General features: G+C 42.4%; 1 protein-coding gene across 5 annotated transcripts in view; it reads left to right on the top strand.

Moving 5' to 3' along the window:
- The window catches only part of LOC105273925 (Zn finger homeodomain 2), a 142,231-nt gene that overhangs the window by 50,211 nt on the left and 68,887 nt on the right, over positions 1 to 23,133 (top strand). For 2 of the 5 annotated variants that reach the window (XM_011316660.1, XM_011316655.1), the window contains exon 2: positions 169 to 220. The exons of the other annotated variants lie outside the window; for them this stretch is intronic. The gene's annotated coding sequence lies outside the window, so the exon portion shown is untranslated. The remainder of the gene's footprint in view (positions 1 to 168; positions 221 to 23,133) is intronic. 5 annotated transcript variants of the gene reach the window in all.

The following is a 23,133-nucleotide window of genomic DNA, read 5'->3' as shown; positions in this document are numbered from 1 at the left end:
GTTGAGGGGGTGTGGTGGGAGGTCGAGTGAGGGCTGGAAGGGAATTGCTTTCGAAGTCAGGGAAGATCTTTTTATCCCGCGAATCGTGACCTGAAAATTTCAACTTCGCGGGCATGCATTATTTCCAACGGTCTGATCGAGACCCTGGTCTCTTATCTGCTGTTGCAGGGACGTGAGGGCGTCGAAGGAGCGTAGATGAGTTCAGCCATCTCCCCGACTGGTGAGTCCAATATAAATACATTCAGACTTGTCTGTGTTTGATAATAGAACGGATCTTCCAATCCCAAAGAGACAATGTGAAATTGTAACACGAGAACAACAGCATGAGGGAAAATTAAAGAAAAAAACATTTTATCGGCCCCAGGGAAGATTTTTTTTTCATAAAAATACACTAAACGATTTTACACTTTTCGGTGAAGGAACGGTCTCGCTCAAAATGTCATGTAATTATTTTTCCTCTTTATGTTATTTCATTTTCATCACTACAACAAAATTTCAGTAAATGACCATTAACTCGAGTTGAAAAACAAGACGGTATTGAAGGTACTCAGGGCTCTGCAACACATTAAAATAATACAACGCGGTGTATTCAGCTTTTTAATAGCACCTCGTGAGATTATTCGTTTGTGGGTTCCGGCTGTGACTCAACGTGTTCTCGAGCAACACTCACCGGGTACTTGTTTGCTAAGATTTTTTTATCCCCCGTGTGAGTGCAAATGGTGTGGGGTGAGGGGGTTAGATAGTGAAGGAAATAAAAAATAAAAGGAAATTGGCAGGATGCAGAGATAGGCCCAGCTACCTTCCTTCTTCCACATAAATACGGATTTAGTCACGCGGTTTACGACCAAAAACGTGTCGAGCGTCGCGTCCAAGCCGCGCCTAAATTATTAAAGTCGTAAACGACCGAAATCGTCGTTAAACGGCGCGATGCCCCGAGCCTCGGAGGAGCTCCTCGTGGACATTTACCCCTCCGCTGCTCCCTCATGTTTTTTCTCCTCTCTCTTGTCGGTTGTGTGTACCAATCGTCTCGTTTCCCTTGGCCTTAACCATACGGCGACACATCGTTTTTCTTGGTGTTTCATTGTTAGGATTCGAGAGTAGGTTGTACGTAGGATGTACATCGAGAAATAACCCCCTTTCATTTTTCCTTGGATTTTTCCGCATATTCGGTGGTTTTCCTTTTTTCATTCCGTTTACTCTCGCTTTGAAGGATTTCTTTTTTATATTTTTATTCAAAATGAATGGATAAGCTCACCTTCGATATTCTCCTGTGGGCCCCTGGGATTCGCGCTAATTTAAACGTCCCAGTGGGTTTTTATGGATGTACCGGTGGTGACAATGGACCACTCTCCTTCGAAATATTATAATGACCCGCCAAATGTGGGTAACTAAACATAAAGTGCGTTTTGAGAATTTTTTTAATCCCTTGGACGCGGGGGGAGACGTTTTTACGAGTTTCTTTCAGTTCGAATCGAAGTCATTTTCTGGTGAATACCCTTTTACGAGCGTCTCAACTTCCTTAGTTATAATAATCCCGAGGAATGAATCTTAGAGTGGATATTTTTCAGTTTTTTTCTGAGACAGAAGTGGGGTGGAGATTTTTCAAACATTTGTCGTGCTCACATTCTAGTGGACTATTCTTGTTTCGCAGGGCAAAATTCAATGGCAGCTGGCCTCGATGATTTAATTCATTGATAATTCAAAAAATTCTTAAAGTTTTAGTGTTTAATGCCTTATTGATTAGAACTCTATAAAGACACATAAAAATTACAGGATACTCTTGTAATATTTTTATATTTCGCTCCATATGGGAAAATTTCTGTTTAAAATGCCAAGTCTCAACACAAAATTCGATTTCTCCGGTGCACGAAAAAATCCCAATAATTCTCATTGTTTTCTGCTCACTCCAACTCCCCGATATACATCAGATTCAATCGCATCCCCGTTATACACATCTCGTTGCCTTTTTCACTCCCTCGTTTCCTCGTTGTATCTTACGTCTTCCTCAACCCGATTACCGCGCATCTCCTCCTCGTCAACGACATCGTCGAGTTTTCGTTTCGCACGAGAATACAGCGTCGAGGGGTAGGAGAGGGAGAAAAAAAATGGGGTGGCTGGGAGGAGAAAGGGGGTGGGATAATGTCATCACGTATCGGCAGATAGGTACGTACTATGGGTGGGTGACTACAAAGAGGCGAAATCGATTTGCAATTTAAATCCCTCTTAGTACGTGCCTGCGGCTCATTCAGCACGACGCACCGATGATTTCACCGGGTTACACTCTTGTCGCACTTCAGGTTCATTCACAACCGCGTATATCATGCCCATGAAAAATCTCCTCCCGCACCCCCCGCCCCTCCCGCGCACCCCCCGCACCCGTTTTTTTCAACGTTTTCAGCGGATTTGAAACAATTTGTCGAATTAATACGGCAACAATTCGAATCGCTTCAGAATAACCGAGTCGATACATTGATCCGATTCCCGAGGTTTCTTTTCACCTCTCAACCCCTTTTCTTACGTCACAACGACGGCAACCCCTCACGTTCGCCCTTCGCCTGACGTACGCACGACCGTGAAACACTGAAAGCCTCTCTCAACGCACCCCAACCTACGGCACAAAATGACTTCTTTCCACGTGTGACAGTCTATTTCCCGTATCCCTCACTCATTCTAAAAAAAAAAGGAAATATAAAGTCTCCCTGCGCTATAGAGCCATTCATGGGGTGAATCTGTTTAACATAAGCCTCGACTCAATGTGGGTGCGTACCAACTTGTTTAGACGTCACCATAACTTCATCGGAGTTAACAAAAATCAGAGTATCAAATTGAGAGTGGCTATCGTGGCTGCAATAAAAAATACGTTGTCTTTACTTGATTCGGATTGATTTTTCAGTCTGATTGATGGGAAGATTTTGATAAATAAATATCGTTTCCTTCTTGAAATAAACTCACTCGACTTCAATCAAATAATAGATTTAGCAACAACAGAACAGCAATTAAACCTGCAATTTCACAATCTCCTTCTTTCAACTCTCTCGAATTCACCAATTCAATTTTTCCCCGCGTTTACACTCCCGCCATTTTTGTCACCAGAAAAAAAGTGTGTTTACAATGGTACGACATTTTAATTGAATTTCTCACTCAAAGTGATAGCCGAGAATCGTCAAATCGAGGGTCATAAGCGCCGATCGTCAAGTTCCCAATGCTCTCTTCGTCTCCTTCTCCCTTTTTTATTTGTACCCGGGAAAAAAGGAGAGACAGGGAATAAGGGGGTGGTCGAGTGGAAGGAAAAATAAAATAAAAAACAAAAAAAAAATAGTAAAGAGCGTCCAGGTTCTTATTCTGGCGTACAAGACAAGTAGGATTCCCGGGGGTGAACAAAGGAATGATGCAGCCCTGGCTCTCCCGTTCAAGCCGCCCCTTGTCGACTAATGCCACCCCTTATGCATCCGTAACGTCACCCCCATCCCCCTTTCGACCCACCCCCTTAAGACCATCTGAGACGCTCTCGACCGTCGGCATTTTTCTTATTTTCTTCCTCTCTCATTTTTCCTCTAACATTTTCAACTTTTTTCTTTTTCCACCCTCAACTCACTCCTCTACGCCGATATTTCCCTATCGATTGATCCCAGAGAGGAACCCGGCGACTACTGGACTTGCTTTTCGTCCCACCGCGTTTCTTTATCCACCCCCTCTCATCCCTTCACCCGACATCTCTCAACTATCGCCATACCATAGCCACCTGAGCCCATTCTGATTTTCCTTCTTCTCCTTTTTCATCATCCATCTATTCCCTCTGTCTTTTTTTCATTTCTCCTGTTTTCTTTACATTTTTTTTTATTCCTCGTCATTCCACTTCCTTCCTTCCTTTATTCGCCGAGGACCTGATCCTCTCTTCTCGGGTCCATCGTTTGGCTTTATTACAAAGTGTCCGCTCTGTCGATTGAGATCCCGTTTCGCTTCGCAGGTATATTGCCCCCTCCCCACTTGCCCCATTTTGCTCCCCCCTGTCTTCTTGTTCTGAATAATCCGTGAGGTAAATTTATCCGTGTACCAGCTGCCTCAACACAGGCGTCACATTTGTATTTTCCTCCAGCCAATCAATGGGAAAAATCGTGGGTCGTTTTTATTGAATTTCAAAGCGAGAGGAAAAAAATACGTTTTATTATTTTCAACGGTAAACAAATGACTGGAGTTTAAAAACATGGAGGATCGGGTACAAAGTGTTTCATTCGGGTTCTTGTAAAATTAGAACCCTTTTTTTTCAGATACAAGGATGATCGGATATTTTTATTCAAGTGGATATTATGTCTGGAGAATTCACGGGGAAATTTAGGGCCTGGCATAAAGATCAGAAGTTTTACGCAAATTGCACTGTGTCATACAATTTTCAGTTGCACTGGGTGAATTTGTTAGAGTGAAATATTAATGTTTGAAAGAAATCATTTCTGTCACTGGTTGATGGAAATTCAATTGGACTTGCCGATTTTTTAACTTTATGAAATTGAAACTTCTTGCAATGGCTGTTGCTAATAGCGAAATTGAATTTTCTAGGGTATTTTAAACACTCCTACTTTCCATTGCGAGTCTAGATAACTCGTGGACTTCATTGCACCACGAGAAAATGAAGTGTGAGTACATTCATATTCCCACAATCACCGATTTTTATGATCTGCAAATTGTGTCCAACAGAGGTAAAAGACGTCTCTGTGAATTAGTTAACTGCAGTTCGCGTTGAGTAATGACCGATGTATATACGAACGAGCCGGTCATTACCATAATTTGATTACTCAGCGATGCAATAATGGTCGCGTGGCTGAGGCTTGTTCAAACTTGCCCATTTTTCTCTCGTTCAATCTCTCCTCCCTCCTGACTTCTTCCTTTCCTCGTCGAATATTTATCATTCCGCTGTTTCTGTTTATAATGAGTCGTCTTCGGTAGGAAAAATATTGAGACAGGGAAATGAGTGTTTTAAAAACGTCGATTCTCACGAAACGCGTGCACTACTTTGTTGGATTATGTACGTCTCATTCGAGTTATAATATCGTAAGATTATTTCGCCCTCATAGGTCTCATCAAACATGGATAGACGTAACAAACGACAGCATCATTACCATAATTACAATAACCGCGTTGCAAATACGGATATAACGGTCGCGTGCAACTCAATTGACTCACATATTCGGCTCATTTGATTATTTTTTATAACGTATATCCGGGAAGACAGTGCACGTTTGGAAAGAATTATCTCCAATAAAAACTGATTCATGCTCATCCCAACATCAGAAAAAATTATTCATATTATAAAATAAATCGTTAAATTTAAGCATTTCAACATTTCTTCGTCTCTTGCCAACCACTATTATTAATTTTTATTAACTTGAAAAGTTGCCAATCAAAAATTGACAACTAGATATTTAAATTTTCACCATTACATAAAAAAATTCACTCCCCACCCAATTCAAAGATAATCCAATGGTGTGCGTGATCGCGTAACTGCAGGATAATAACAGACGGCGCCGGTTTGTTACAAATTAATGATCGAGACACGGTAAAGAAAGAAAATGAGTGAGGGGTGTGCAATACCCCCTTTTCCCCCCCCCCCCCCCCCCTACCATCTTTAAGCGGCAGTGAGAAGCCGTGATTTCATAACTGATTTCGCTCAGCCTTTTTCTCCCAAACATTAACAACTGCACAGTGTGAAAGCCATGATTGTTTTGCTCTCCTTGGTACACGTGCATTGCACGCTAATAGAAGAGGAAAAGGAAATTATTTTTATTCTGGCTTTTTGCCGCGCGAGGAGGGGTTGAGGGGTATTTTTTACGGCATTGGAGGTTTCAATTGACACAACCGAATGGGCAACACATCTCGCACACCTTTTGACACTCGATATTTTCATTTTTTTTCGTTTGCCTAGTACCTCTCGTCGTCAATTCGCACAGCGGGACGTGATTCTGGTCGTCATGTTGAAACTGCCAACGACTCCATACACAAACCAGCCGATGCTTCGACGCCTCTCGAGAGACCTTACCCGAAAGCCCTCTAACCCTCCAGTCAACTTCCATGCGAATGAATCCGAATGAATCTCATTACGACGCCACGAGCTTTTTACGCCTCATATTTTTTATCATCTCTCTTTACATTTTTCACGCTGTAGTTTACCGTGCAACCACTTGGGGTGTCGAATGATGACGATACGCACTGGTGCCTCATGGGGAGTGCTCCTGCGGAATCTCGTCGATCTTATTTTCCAGATTTAAACAGCCCCGTAGAGGGGATCATTGAGATTTGTGGTGGGGAGAGAATAATTTTTCATTTTACTACGGTTAGACCCTCATTTTATCGGCAAAAATTTATACTGAACGGTTCATTCATAATTATATGTAAATTCTATTTATTCATTCATTTTTCATTTGAAAATTTGCTAAAGTCAATGGAATAATTCAAATTCGATGGAATTTGGAATTGCAAAGAAAATCTCTCGGTATCCCAATTTTGTGATTGATAGTCCTGGATTTTTGACCCGGTGATCCGGGGATTTCCCATTGGGGCAAACATCCGTCGTCTCAGCTGTTTGCTGGCACACACGAGCATTCGCCCCCCCCCCATCACTTAGAAAATTAAAATTGCATTCGCCAGAGGCGTCCAAGAGGGTAGTCTCCATCTTGTAATTAACGTCTCGCAATCAACGATTCCGGTGGTCGAATGAAAGAAATCTTGATTGCAGATTGAACGCTTTCTCTCAGCCAAATGAAAGATGTAAAAAAAGGAAAAACGAGCGCGGAGGGACGAGTAAAACTCGAATAATGTCCTCTAGGACCATAGAATTTTCATTCGCACGGTTTCATTTCGATTAACGCACCCTCTTTAAGGGGGTGTCCGCTCCCTCCGCTTCTTTTCTTCGGTATAATCGCTAACATTTCATGGGCTCTCATCTCACGTATCTTGGGAGGTGCCTCACAGGGGGGAGACGAATCAGGGAAAAAGAACCGGTTCTGGCCTCGGGCTATCAACTAAGGGCTGTTGGATTGATTCGACACTCGACAATTTCTCGTTTGATCTCCCAAAAACCAAGTGGTCGAAGGGGCTCGAGAAAAATCACAGTAAGACCCCATTCGAGCGCCCCAAAAAATTGATGCACGACGGAAAAAAAAAATCAACTATGACCCCCGGGGGGCGCGTTCTTGTTTTCCTGTAAAGAGGGAAATAATCCATTGTCGGGCGCGTTTGAAAATGAAATTCTCAGGGATTTACGTGAACGGCCACGGATAGATGGCCTCAGGAGTATATATCGTGCGCCAACTCCCCACCCACCCCCTTGGGCCAAGAAAAAACCCGGCAAAACGCCGTCTCGCTTATTAGTTTTTTTTCCCCCTTTTAACCTTCCGGCCGAGTGTCCTCCCTCCCGTCGTTTTCTCATTTTTCTCACTCTCTTTTTCTAAGAATCCATGTATGAAAGGGGTTCTGGGGCCGAGCGAGTTCGGCTACATTTCGTTAAAATATTCACTGAATTTTGCAGGCTGTGACTTTAAAATGTCGAACATGCGACCGATTCACGGAGATGTCAGGAAATTTTGTCACTAAAAAATCGTAGAACTGATTGTTTCGGAAATTGTATGAATTCGAATTTAATTCCATTTATTTTCTCTGATTTCCTGAGGGGAGGGAAATAGCATTGAATTTTTTATAAAACTGAAAATTCCATGGGTTTGTTTCCTAAATTGAGTTCAAAGCCTCTCTCCTAACAACAACCCTAAATTCCGACAATTAGCTCCTGACTATTAATTTTCCCCTTAAAAATGTACGAGTTCTGATTAAATCCTCAATCGAGCGATTGAAAAAAGAATCTTAAAATTTTGTCCAAAAATTCAAATCCCCCCCCTTCCCCTCTCCTTTGGAGCCAATTGAATATTCAATAATGAACTTCTGCAGATCCCCCGAAATAGCAATTTTTTTCAAACCAGTGTAATTATGCTGCTCAGTGATTGGCGTTGCTTCGTGGAACACCGCTGTACACAATACCCGGGCGTGTGAGAGCACCAGGGTGAAACGCTACTTACAAGGGGGTGGGTTGATGAAGGCAGAGAAAAAGAATGCGCAATGGTTTTTTTTTTTGGCCGGAATTCATTAGAGGTAAAGATCGATACTACCCGCGAAAAAAAAGGAGAAGTATTCCCCTCCAATTCCCCCCTCCCCCCCCCTTCACCCCCTCACTAATCTCATCCCTTTAAAAGCGCTCCCTCTAATTCTTTTTCTCCTGTGTACTTCCACCGTACTCGGATGAAGGAAAATATCAGGGATGTGTGTAATGTGTATTGTTCAATGAGGCACAGGGAGGGGGGTTTGGGGGGTGGGGGGGTGGTAGGTGGGGTGGTATGAGGAAAAATTGTAAGAATATGAGAGCCATGAGGGCCGAAGCTCGCGTCGATTACCTCGTAAAAAGATCGCGGCATATTATTACCGAGCAGCGATCCTTATCCCACGATTCCACGAGAGGCCCCATCGAGTAATTAGGCCCTGGATATTATGTGTTTTTAATTCGATACCCCCAGTGTGCAAATCGATCGACAAACCGTATAACTTGTTTTTAACCGTGTGATACATACGTGTGTCGTAATGCAACTGAACAGTCGGGTAAAACTTGTCCCGGTGCTTCGTGCTAAATGACTCAAACTCGTATTATAAGTTCACTTGTATATTTTTCTTCTTTATTTTTATTTTTTCACTTGTGTTAGATTGACTATACACTTTGGGCTGGGGGGAATACCAAGGCCTGTAGTGAGGATCGCCGCTAGCAGCAATTATCATTGATTACGCGGGAATAACGGGGCCGCGTGCAGAAAACTGACGGGGCTCGGGTGACTTTTTTTCCTCCCTCTCCACCCCCCCTCCCCCCCCCCTTCTCTATCATATTTGATATTTTCCTTGTTTATTTTTTATGACCTAGTATTCATTTTTCATTCAATTTCTTTGATGTAGCGGTCGAGTGAAATTAGTATCCAAAACAAAATTACTTCATTTCCAACGTCTGAGCTACATTTATTTTTTATTTACTTCGTTATCTCCCCTCTCCGTTTAGTCCTGAGTAAATAATATTTGCTGCCAACTCAATTCAAGTAAATAAGAGTTTCCTGTAGATGGACGTGCTTGTAGATGCATTGATAAATAGTAATTTCCCGTTTTGAATGCAGCAGATGGTACTATCCGATAATCGAGTAATATCGACAATTATCGATTGCTTATTTTTTTGCACATGGATGATCGTGTGATGAGTATATTCATTCCACGAATTCTCATCAATTCTTAAGAAATCCACGATACGTAGAAATTCGCCTAGTAAAATCAACAATGTCCCGGTGTTTTTCTGGGTCAAACCGATAAACAAGAGGGAAGGACGAGTCCTTATTGATAGGAATCCCCACAACTACAATACTACCCTGACGCTCACACCGTCGCTGATAGAATACTGGGGAGAAGGACAGGGACTATCGGGAATGGAATCCCGAATTAACGGTAACCACTTCGCTGAGGTCATTAGGAAAAAAATCTTTTTTTCTCTCACTCCGCGAATCAATCGGAGAACGCGCTCATGCGACCCTTATCGCGAAGAGGAAAATTTTCAATCGCAAGCTACCCCCGCCCCCACCAGGGGGTGAGGATTCTGTGTATATACACATCCCCCGTTTTCTTTCCGTAACGAGACTCCAAAGTCTCTTCTTTTATAAACCCTCGTTTTCGCGCTGAGCCGAGGAAAAATTTCTCCCTCATACTGACGAACATTTTCTAATCAATTATTCGACCGGTGACCGCTTGAATAAACATACTTGAGTACATTATTTTTTGTTCCCCGAGTAAGACGCCGAATCGAGGGTTGAAGAATATAAAGCGCTAGAAGATATGCGAAACCACTAGAGTATAAGACGTCGAAGGGTGGGTGCGGGATGGGGTGAGTGGGTGGTAAAAAAGGAGGGGCGGGGAGGATTGAAGCAGAGCGCCGTCGGCAACGGTAATTAGAGCGAGTGGGAGAGACTGGTGAATGTAGTTAGAGACGAGGAAAGTAAATCCCCCCCACTTCCCCCTCCATCCAGTTCTCGGTAAAAGCGGCGCCAGATAAGACTTAATATTTGATCGTAGGCCCAGCTCTTGGCTCAACCACGAACTAAGTCGTTCGTGTTTTTTTTTCTCATCCTCTCATTTCTAACCCATTTTCCTTTTTTTCTTTCCACTTCTCTTTGGACTTACTCTCTTTTCCAGGACGATCGATCTCTTCTTACCGCCCTTGTCGAGAATAGTCTCTTGACCACCTGACTGACCTTCCTTCTGAATCTGTTGATGCTTTCATTCGGAGTGACATTTCTGATTCTAATTACGGGGGTGGATGATCGTTGGATCGTATTGCTATTTACCGCACGTTACATCCTCGTCAATGGGTTTATTTGGAAATTTCCAGTGCAGAGGTTTGGCATGAAACGTAACGTTAATTATCATGATTAGGATTAATGATGCCATGTTCACCTAATAAAAATAACAATTACCCATTCCCAATCAGATTTGACTCGAGTAAAATTCTCGAATTTCCCTCAAGATTTCTCCTTACAATAAATTCATTATAGAAGTGAAAAATCGATTATAATCAGGCCAACATCTAGCTTGAACGAGTGTTTCATTTTTTCGGTTGATGAGAGATTAATTATGCAAATGCCTTTGGAAGCCACATTTCCCAGTGGAAGAGCGTCGAATCGATTAGGCGACCAACTTCGACCCTGTCGAACTGCGAGGCAGACAGTCGATTTTCGACTCTCGACTTGCGGATCAAGTGTATAATTATCAGAGACACGCGAGCTTCGGTATCCACGAGGTCTCTCCTCTCTCTTCATTATAAAATCCCTCCTTACCTTGTCCCCCGGGCGTCTTAGACGACTGTTTCTCCCTTGGAGATGCCGATTGCCTTCTAATGCCTAGAACGGTCTTAACACGCGGTTGAACCCCCAAATGGCTGCGAGCTGTGAGTCCGTACACTTGTCCATTACCATGCGATTTTCATGTTGGGCCCCTCGGGCTCCAAAAAATCGCACGATCCGCATTATACTTATCCCCGTGGAATGCCTACAGTCTGGGTACTCCTTCGTACAATCTGCGTCGCAAAATGCCGCCATTTCACCTCCCGGATCCACTGGAGCTGGTAACCTTGACACAGGGGTGTGAGAATTACGCGCGTAGGATAATCCATGAGACTTGGTTACCCACCAGCCGAGTAATCGGACCCATTTTTTTTTGCAAAATTTATGCGAGTGTAAAGACCGAGGCAGTGAGCGCTTCATTCGCCTCGTCCAGGTCCGGTTTATTTGCCTAATTATTGGATATTTGACAGCCTGCGGGTTGCACTTCAATCACTTGAAAATCATGAGATATCAGCAACTCTAGTAAGAATACCGCAACAGGGATCCATCCATTTCTTGACATTCGGTGTACTTATCATGATTTCGTGCGGTTTTCCGAATGAAAATTATGAAATTACAAGTTTTACTATGAAAATCTGAAAAATGTCAATATTTATTAGAAATAACTTAAAATTTTTCACTAATGGAGAATGAAATTTCTTGCAATTATGAAACATATTTAAATACTTTTCATGTAGCTAACAAAATTACCAAACTAATGTATTGGATTTTTCCATATGAATATTTAACAAAACCGTGATTAAAGTAAAATTGCACGGACTGATAATAAATGAGTATACAATTATCATTTCTGATAATTAACTCTAGTAAAAGATGAGTAATTTTCTCTGTGTAATTACTCACGAATATTCATTGAAAACGAAAAAGTCGTGTTGTTTCCACCCACTTTTCTCCCAGTTAGTGCCTTAGCTATCCTTTTTCCTGTCTATTCCATTTTTACTGTCCTTTCTCTTTTGGGGACAGGTAGAGACACTGAGGTTTATGTATAAAGGGGGAAGTAATAAGTCGAGTTGGTGGATATACGGGGTAGTAGTTTCCCAAGGATTTAGATGGCACATTTATCAGTGCATTTGACTTGCCTCGTTTAGGTTACTAAACCGTTTTACCTCGGTTACATCATTTCAACTACTCTTTCTACCCCAAATTTACTCGTGAATTATCCGTTCTGTTATCCAAGGAAGAGTTATTTTGACGAGTGCACTTGTTTGTCACTCGATTGTTAACAAGTGAGAAAAGCGCAAATAGCAGTTAAATGATGTCTCGAGTTATTCCATAATAAATTCGAGTTTGCTGAGGTATCGATACAACTCTTCTACGGGCAACCGATGGCAAAGAGAATTGTAGACGGCACAATGCAGAGTTTATAAAATATTCATGGGAACTGGAGGCGAGGGGGTGGTAAAGGGGAGGGAAAATGGGGGAAGAAGAAGTAGTTGCAATTACGTAACGACATCCGGGCCGATCAATTTACCACGAAGAGGCCACCGAAGGTCGTTATAACTGTCGTGTATGGTTCATGGGCCGTTACAATTGGTGCATTAACACCGCCTTGTATGCAAACCCCAGCGACATACTGTCTCGAGTTGTACAGTTTGATTGCGATGGAGGGGACTATTGTGTATGGATGACTATTCCAATGTAGTGGAGAGATTACTTTCCGGGGGTGCGAACGAGTCCACTCCACGTCCATGGATGACCAGTGATGGAATACGTGTTTGGACTGACTTGACGTCTACTATGAAACTGTTGATGGTAAATACTTATTTTTTTTTTGGAGCGGGGGGGAGGAGATATCTAACTGTTTATGAATGATACACAAAGAGAATTATTTGGAAAAATCTTTTTTATCTATCCCTGACGTAAATATTCGTAAAACTTTTTTGAAATCTCTTTTTCTTTTGCGGGAAACTCGTGAGTTCTATGAGGCGCATGCGTTTGTAATGACCGATAAGATTCGAATTCAATCGGCGGAAAATAAAAAATGTTATCGATTTTTTTCGCTCTTCACATTTTTCAATAAGATTTTTCTGCGCGTAATTTTTGGGAGTAAGAAACACACATGGATTGTACCCGCTGTCCTCTCAATTTCATTTTAACAATTCCACTCATAACACAATAGCCTGATTTTTTTCTCAATACCGGAGTAGCCAATGTAACACTGGTTCGGCAATAAAATCGCGGATTCTCGCGCCCACGCGGATATCACAATAGCTTGAAGTGGACACTGTTATAGGAAAAGCCGGCGTGCTTGGGTGAATTAGTCGTGACTATTGGAAATGCGCGTTGCCGATGTCGTAAAGAGCTGGTGAACATGTGAAGAGAAACCGGATGTGGCTTTTAAAGCTCGGGGAGTATGGTTGAATCAATTGTACTCGTGGGTGGTTGAAGGAAACGATGAAAAATATGTTTTACCAATCTACAGCCACTTACTTCACCAATAAGGAATATTTTAATCAGTCCGAGTCGCATAAAAACGGAAATTCAAAGGTTAAATTGAATATTCAAATGCATTTGCATACGCGATATGTTCATCGCAATGAGTGAAGGATAATCAACTATTTATGATAAAACACACTCAACGCACGAGTCTCGCTAATAAAATTCACAAATTGAAGTCTTCTTCCCCCCCACTCAAACGTCCATTGAAATTCAACGAATACTTCTTTAAATTTTAATAATTATTTCTCTCCTTGCAAAGGGACTCGCACTCGTGTCCCACTATTATAAACACTAGAAATACCTTCACCGGTACAATAAAAAAAAAGATGCAAATACCGACAAAGTCGACAAGCAAACGAGAATGGAGATTGAATAAATTCAGTCGCGTGCCCTATTTTTATGGAGACCATGGTGATACAAAAAAAAAATGTTATGCACCCACCTTGGAGTACACGAGAGGACATTAGAATTAGAATTGCAGTTGAATGTGTGCTTGCGCATCACGAATCGCCGCACGGGTCACGAAAAAAAGAAGGGAAAAAAATAAGGGATCCAATATTTTAATTTGGAATCGACACGAGCCGGAAATCCATAGCCGGTGGGGTTGTGGCTTGATTTATTCGTGTTTCCACTGAAATTAGGGGTGTGCTATATCAAGCATAAATACCAGCTCACAGAACCCGATACTTTATTGCAAAACAGGAGAAAACTGAAAACTATCGCAACCACCATCTAATAAAATCACTACCAAAAAATAAAAGAATGATAATAATGAATTCACCTAGGATGGAAAAATTATTCATTTCTACCGATGAAAGGTATATCCTCCGCTGAATGAAACCAGAAAGTCGTTTATCTGGAACAATGCAACTGTCGATCTTCCGCAACGGTTACAAAACGTGCGATCGAGCAATTTGAATATCGAATGGGTTTAGACGATCGTAACAATGTATTCCAAGTCTCATCCGGAGATTTGACATTGGGGGCTTAATTCATTTTCGATCGCCTCAGATATTCCCGTGAATCGAGCGCCAAAATGCAGATGCAAGGGCCCACTAATACCATCCACCAGATGATATTTCCAATAGCACGCGAGCTACCAGCGATTATCATTCAAATTAACTCCGGTGCCCAACAAAAATCATTTGAATATTTACCTATTCGAGCACGTGGGTTTTTTTTTCATCTCGTTTGCATCGCTAATTCATTTTTTTCCCTCGAAGACCAACCGAGGAATTTAGGAGTGTACACGAGGGGTGAGGTCTTCCCCAAGATACATCCCATTTCCCGATGCACTTGTCGCTGTCCTTTCAGGATGAGAATGTCAAAAAATTCAAAACCCCTACCTGACGCCCTATCGATAATCGAAAATTAGCGGGAAGCGAGCAATGGGCTGGTGTTGCCTACCGGAAGTCTTGAAAAAAATACAGCCCAGACGCTATTCACGGGACAAAGTCGGGGCCCAACCCAGTGCACCATCAAAGTAGATATAATTCAAAAATTCAACCGTTGGGCCGCCCCGGTTTCATTTAATTCTACATACTCATGGGGTCGTTACGCTCTATCTCTTTTTCACTATGGGAATCAACTCCGGCATGTGCTACATGCATCCCCCTGTCTTTCACCTAATTCTGCAGGACCCTCCTTTTTTCATCATGAGATAGATGCAGGCATTAGTATGCAAGCATTTACACAGATAAAAGCCATACATGGGGTATTATCCTCCGTACGATGTTATATTCTACGAATTCCCACACCGTGTCCCCTGATTCTACGTCATTGTCCCTAGACCTCTGGGAGATGATCGCACACCAGTCGAATCACTAAATACATATTGGCTAATTGTCATGGAAGAAACGTTCAACGGAAATTGGAAACTACATCCGCATTTCACTTTTCAGGGTTTTTCGGAATGTTAGAAACTTGGTTGTTGGTATGAGAATGTCGTGGATTGAAAAAAACAATTTCAAGTTTCTAGTGAATACAGACATTTTTCTCTATTTTGGTCTTGAAATTCGGACTGCAATCATGCTGAAAATTATTGAAAAACATTTGAAAAATTACCACAACAGTATTAAATGGCTTGTGAAATTTAATTTTCCTCAACGCTCCGTGACATTCTCTCTGCGTCCGACGACGTCACAAAAGCCCGAGTCCACTGCCCTCCCCTCGGGGCCCACCCATCGAATAACCCCCAATTCCCCCCTAAGAATCCCCGAGTAAAAGTGTCATTTCTTTAGTTCTGAGCAAAAAGGTAAAGTGGAAATAAAAATAAAAAAAAATGCCCGAGACAATGGAAACGCGGACGTGGACGAAAGGTCGTGCGAGGATAACCGGTGAAAGCCGAGCGGTTGTGCCCGGATGGATCAACCGTGAGACAATAATAGAAACAGTGCAACCCCCCGTACAGTCCAAATACCGAAAAAAAAGTACATGATACCTACATAACCCCCTTGTCTCTGGCTCTTTCATTTCGCTCCATACATCCTGATACAATTAAAGTACGTTGCGGTAGTTTGGGGCGCGCTTCCTTCTCAGCCCTTAAAAACCACCCCACCAACAACTCTCGACCTCCTTCCATCGATTCATGGGCACCTCCAGGGTTCGTTAGATATCTGGGCCAGGTTTCCATCCTTTTTCTCCCGCAAGGTATAAAGTATATAAATTGGTGGGTTACGGGGGGTGGAAAAAAATGTAAAAGAATCAGACCCAGAAGGTGCCCTAAACGCGTTAACCCAACAATTCGGGGACACTAGAGGGCGAAATCATTGATTTCTTTTCAATTCTCTGCATGTGTGTTATGGGCGCGCGTATACGAATGCAATCGTCGATAATTCGCAGTGCGAGAAAAATATCGGTTGGGTATTTCTATTATTTCTGATCACCCGTTACGCCAAGACCCCTTCGATGACGCAGGGGCGTTTAACGATCGAATCCTCCCGTTTGTATTTTATTATTATCATTTTTTTTCTTCAGAGCGACACGTTGTAGTTAGTTTCTCGTATGAATAAATTTCAGGTCTCTTTGTCGTCATTTACATGGAGACCTCGAAGGGATGGCGAGGAATAAAGTCGTTGGTACGAGAAAATTCATGATTTTTTAATGGCATTTCAATTTGCTGATGACAACGCCTTATGTATCTCAATTCGATGAGAGTTTTACGATATATATCGTTCGATATTTTATGGAACGATCGACATATCGATCGTAGGTGATAAGAATCTTGAGAACCGGAAATTTGAAGGCGGTGATTTCATTGAACGCGGATAAGCCTCGCGCTAATTATATTACGCAATAATCCGTCGTGTAATAAACGCAATCATTGAGAATTATTGTTTTGTGTTGTTAATTTTTTTTCCTTTGGATTATCGTGAAAATTACTACTCTTAGTGGATAGGCTCTTGCATTCAACGAAAATCGCTTTGGTCTTTTATCTCCATGTACCATCGCACCTGCTCGATCGTGAAAAGCGTGAGAAATCTAAAGACCATTCGCCAATTTTTTTTTCTAATTAAATCAATGTAAAGCGAGTTGCGGTGAGGGAGATAAAAGTGGAAGTTATAAAAGTCGGTGGAATTTTTTTCAAATTCTCCACTCCGGGCAATTGACGCTGGCCTCCAATAGTCTGAAACGAGTGCTCTCTTCTGGTATCGGTACGCATACCGGACGCTCTTGTTTCACCCAAGGAATTATCTGGTGAAAAATTCACCTCCATACCACAGTTACGCACGTGGGAAAACTCGGTGAAACCAAGAAGTTTGCATAATTCATCCTAAAATCATCCCGTGATTTTAATGCCCCTCATCTGCATCCCCTTGTCTCTCACTTCCTCAATTTTATTCAGCAACATTCCAGTGAGTTTCTGGAGCCACCACTTGATGGATAACCGTGCGTGCATCAACAAGACTAGAATGTTCCTTTGGAAATCGATGATGCTCGACCCGAGATACGCGCTGATGGTTTTCCCATCATTATTCCCTGGGTTTTTCAAAAGATGCATTGTCAATTCAAATTCTAACCCACGCACCTAATCTTACATCCTGGACTAATGACTCGGCAATCTTGGGACGTGAATGTTTTCCTGTTTACGAGGGCAGGTGAGGGGGGATGAATACTTCGATGGTTTCTGTGGGCCTGTGGATTTCTCCAGAATTAATGGATGTCGATGATCAGCTGATGGAGGCCTTTCAGGAGAAAAATAAATCTCACCAACTACTTTGCATTTTCGGTATTTCTCGTCGGTTGACACGAACACCGGGTAGATGATGATTTTTTCGGGTCTCAATTAATGATAAGATTTGTCCGTTATTAGCGAATGGCGGCTGGTGGGGGGGAGGCAATCTGACTCCGACGGTGAATAGTGAAACGTCAGCGGACGTTCCGAGGTCGTGCGTTTTTCTAGGTGTAGCATCCTGCCTGACGTCATAATTAACGTAATGACAATTACGACTGGTAAGAGATACTGGGGCATGGATTGGATGGGGGGAAGCCTCCAAGGGACACTCGTGCGTGTACACATGGACAGCCGTAGTGAGATAATTAGACTGGGACGAGACAGGACGTGCGCATTAATTAATTAGCCCAATCTAAGGTCCACTTGGCTTCACATCTCCACTGCACAATAACAATTCGTTTCGATTCTTCCCACTCTGACTTCTTCATTCTGCTCGGCTCTAGGGCTTTGCTCTACTCGGGGAGGATAACAACACCTCATTTCTTTTACTATTTTTACTTTTCATTCAGCTATTCAGCTGATATATATTCAGCTGCATTCCCTTCATTTTATTCGTTGTTGCCTGAAGCTGGCAAATTTAATCGCCAAATATGCTTGAGATTAAAGAGAATTGAAATATCATTAACTCTGAATCAATCGAGATGTTCATCGCTCATTGCAAATTAATAGTTATACTGAAAAATATGATCTCGGTACCCCGTCCTTCCAGGAAACCGTTCCTCACTGACAAGTGACACACGGGCCCGATTATAATTAATAACCCGAAGCAACGAACAATCCGAATATTCAAAGTGGCACCTTCCGAGTAGTCCCCGAAGTGATCTCAGAAATGAGCCGTAAGGAGCCGTCGATATAAAAGAAGGCTAATTAATTACCGGAGGTAAACGAGAGGGAAATAGCTCCGATCGGAATCTCCACTGGAATTCAAATTTGATTAATGGCCCTCGTCCTCGTCTGTTTCTTTAGACCCGTCTCATTTTTTTTTTTTACCCCGTAGTCTGCCGATGGGAGTAGAGGTAAATTTTTCCCCGGGTCAAAGGATAGCGGAGGGCCACGGGTTTCCGCTCCAAATTACATGACAACAGGACCCGGGTATCGGCCAGCGAGATAGGACTAGACCCTGGAGCGATGTGGAAAAAATGGAGGGAAAAAAGTGAAAAGAATGAAAAGGGATCCTTGATATCAGCTGGCACCACAGGCGTTACTCTCGTGGAAAATAATTAATTTATGCTAACGAATGAGAAGCGTAACGGCTGGGCGCTCTTGAATTCGCGCCATTGAGCGTCCAAGTGTCCGTAAGTCCCTTCCTCCTGTGGCATTCTACTTCTTCGCATATTCTTATGGTCTTGCCCCCCCCCTCTCTCTCTCTTATTCTGTCTCTCTCTCTCTCCCCCTCCCTCGACCGACTGGTTTTCCCTCGAACTCCTCGAAAAAGAAAAAAAAAACTGGTTCCCCAAGGGTTTATGTAGTGCAATGGAAAGTGAACCGAGAAGAAATGAAACGGAGAGTCCGAGTCTACACCCCTCTCGCCCCTCCCCCCTCCTGTACTTTCGACCCCCTCGCAAGTACCTCTTCTTGTTACACTCCAGGGTGTCACGGTAATTAATTTTATTATTATGCTTGAGTACTGGTGACTCGTAATCAGAAGTGCGACGTTGCAAAATGAGGACCGGTGGGGGATAAATGAACGAGTATCTCTGATTTAGTCGGTTGGATTACTCAATTCAAACTGCCAATGTGGGACGAGTTTGGTTTCAATGGTGAATTTTATAACTAATAAAATTGTTAGCATGTAGTAAAAACTAAGAGGTACATGGTCGTATTTCCACGGGGCTATTCAGGCGGGAGCGTATAAATTCGATTTTTTTAGATTTCGAATTATTCGGAATTAAAATTTTTCAAGTTTATTCCGGGGTTTTATTTTAATTGGGGGTCGTAAAAGGTAACACCTCTGGTTTTTTAAATATCTTGTCAATTTGATAGGTTGAATTTGTTAAACGTGGCTTGAAAACAAATGCGTGTTGGTTCCCAAGCGTGATTTCTAGTCTCTGAAAATTTCCTACGATGATATTTTATCGAAAAATCTGAAATTTCGTTGACGTCGTCCTGAATTGAATGGTTTGCATTTTCAATGAATTTATCAACAGAATCTCCAATTTTTAAAGCAATAATTTCTCTTGAAAAAAAACGAATGTGACAATGGTGAGTTTAAAGGGAGTTGTTTTGAGCGTGGAATCTGGTTCATGCAAATGGCGATGAGGGACGGATTAACTTCGAAATTGCGATAATGAGAGGCTCGTAATAATTTCGAGTTGACACAATGAGTGTCACTAATAACTCGCGTCATCGCGGATGCGGATGATTGCGCGATTATTCGCATGCCTCACGTATATATAGTGATTGGTATGAGTGTAAAGTAAACGTGATACCGCCAACGCTTGGATATACCGTGGCAAGAGAAGCCCTCCGAGATAGTCAGCTGGGACTCGGAGTATTCCTGGAGATAAGGATCGACTGTGTAGGCATCGACCACGGGTGTAATTAATTACCGTAAGAACCGCGTCTCTCAGCGTTGGATAGAGATTTACCCCCCGTGGAAAAAGCCTGCACGCATTGCTCATAACTCCTAGGTGAGCCTAGATGAGGAAAACGGAGATAAACGAAAAATCAACGTGAGATAAATTAATGCTTTGCGCTCCATGGCTCACCATTGGTTTAATTTGTGTGCAGCTTCCTAAACAGCTTTTCATTAATTATTATTTCAACGTTTATTTTTACATACGTGAAGATAGATGGTTGGGTTATGCGGAAAATTGAGGTATAACAAAATTAAATATTTCCAGTATTCAGATGGAACGTTTATACAAAAATTTTCAACAGTGAATCCCCATTAAATGATTTTTCCACTTGAAAACCGAAGAAATCTACCGATTTTCTAATATTCCAATTGAATTCGTGACAAAGGATGGGTAATCCTCAACGTTCCATCAATTCAAACCTGGAAATTCAATTAAAAACGTTTATCCGCGGTAGATGAAGCATAAAGGCGCACCCCTGAGAGGCAGATTATTCTCTCCGGGTGACATCTCTGAATTTTCTAAAAAAAAGATGCAGAGGGCCTCGAATGCATCCTTCCCAAATGGGCTGAATGAACTCTCGAGCCAGGTATATCTGCAAGACTGTACACCTATTGGAATTCTCTGGAGCAACATCTTTTGTGATGCCAGATGGAGAGAGAAGTGACGCATTTGAGCAAGATAGAGTATCTAGGAGATTCCTAGGACAGGGGCGAGGAGAGGATGAGGTGGGTGAGCGTGTCAAAACGGCAAACCCGGGCTATAGAGATGCTGTATCGGGTCGTTGGAGAACTGGAGTTTGGGAAGGGCAACAGCAAAGCAGATTTACTGGTCCACCAAAGCGTGGAGAGCGACCTCAGTGACACGATCCAAACCATGCTTGGAATGCATTTCCATATATTAACGTAGGCGTAGAAATATAAAACGTGTCCGGTCACGGATTTTCCGAGAATAAATGATACGTGGGGGGGGGGGGGGTTTAGGTACCAGACAGAATTAAGGTTTTCATGCATAATCATTGAAAATTATAACCCATTCTTAAATTTCATTTGAAAAATCATGTGCAGGGAGCGAGTCTTCGGAAGTGATGGGCAATTTATTTTTCCGCAAATATTAAATAATATAATAAAATAAATTGGGGTTATTCAGTTTTCTTCAATTCTTCTTTTATCAAAATCAAAAATAATTTAATAGTGCAGCGAAAAAAATTAATACTAGAATTAATAATGCGGAAGATATCAATTTCTTTCTTGTGATTTTTAGAAAGAATGGTTTATAAAATCGATAAAAAATCCTAAAAGTTTGTAGTTCTTGTTTGGATTTTGTGAGTGCTGTAGAAAAAAAGAAGAACAATGTCTCGCAGATTTTTGACGCTTCCAAATGCGTCCCATAACCGGTTGAAAAATGAATCATCCCTCGCAGCCAGCTGGGTGTCGATAGAGAGAGAGAGGGAAAGAATGGGAATTCTCACTCCCCCCCAAAAAACCTCCCGTCATAACTCCACGTGTGTGTGTTAAATATACAAGTGTAAGTGACTGAGTCAGCGATGGGCGCACGCGTTCGTCCCTCCGCTCGTTTTCACTCTCTCTCGCACATATCCGAAGAATTGAGAGGCTGTAGACGAGAATGATCCACAGGCGGAACGATATACACCTTCGGTTTATGTGGTGGAGCCACGGGACCCAGGATTTTAGAAGAAAAATATAAAACCAACTATGAGGGACACACGCAGAGAAGATGGGTTCTTTAGTGCACGAGCTGGTAGCACTCGACAAGACAGCCGACATCTCCGCCCTTCCAGAGGCCTCCAGATTTGTAACAGTGCCCACTGAACAAGAAATTCACTCTTTCGCCAAGTTGCCCAAAAAAAGCAGTTTCCACGCCCAAACGAACTTTTCATAAACGCCCATTTTTTTTTCGCATTGTCACATCCTCGAGAGTTTCACTTCTTCCTTTTTGAACGCCAGTTTCAACGTTACAGATAATGTCACGAAAAAAAAATTTTCCTTCGTTACGAAGATGCATATTTTTTGTCCGCGAAATAGCGGTCGTTCAAAATGAAAAATCGGTGGCCTCGCCAACTCGCCGCGTTCCAGTGATCACCATTACGGAATAATCGATCGACCACCTATCGAGCCTGTGCCTAATCCATCATTACGTTTCCTCGACTCCAAGTAGAGCTCTCAATAATCGAATTCCTTCGAACTCGGCCAATACCTATCGCATCTAGACATTAGGTGTGGGTGAGCGTGCAGCCCTGAGGGTTTGGATTGATTCACCTCCTAGAGCATATCTAGCGAATGGCTCCACACGAGCTAATCGCTTCGCGGATATCAGCTAATCCCCCCCAATTAGGCTGAATGGTTGGATTAAGGCGGTTTACACGCATACCTTTATCATTAGGTAATCAGTCCAGTGGAATACGGGATAAGACACGACAACCACACAAGAATTCACCATTTCCTGATTATCCGGAGCCCCCCAACGCGTTTAAATTAATAATTAAGCCCTCTGAGGTCAGCCATAACGCTCACGGCCGATAAGAGGCCTTCTAATTTTACGACATCTGAAATTCATAATCCCCCGGCGCCCCATCGATTAACCGATAACTCAGAATAATCCTGACGAAATGCTGGGACTTTATCTCCACCACTCAAGGAGGTTATAGTACCTCTGAACATCACCGAGATAACTCTGGAATTTGTCACCTCTCACCTGCCTCAACCTCGGATATCCATAAGCCTTGGGAGTCTATGCAGCCAGTTCACCTTGAACTAGACATCCATAGACCGCGCTCTAGTGCCCAGATAATGCCAAAAATAAACCACACCAAACTGATAATAACTCACATCAGTACACCACTCAACGGCGTCTTCTGGATCTTCTTATGTTGATAAATTTTACTTTTTCTCTTCTAAATATT

Source organism: Fopius arisanus, unplaced genomic scaffold (assembly GCF_000806365.1).
Source record: "Fopius arisanus strain USDA-PBARC FA_bdor unplaced genomic scaffold, ASM80636v1 scaffold00008, whole genome shotgun sequence".
NCBI lineage: Eukaryota > Metazoa > Arthropoda > Insecta > Hymenoptera > Braconidae > Fopius > Fopius arisanus.
Note: the sequence above shows the minus strand (reverse complement) of the source record. Positions and strands in the feature narration are given on the sequence as shown.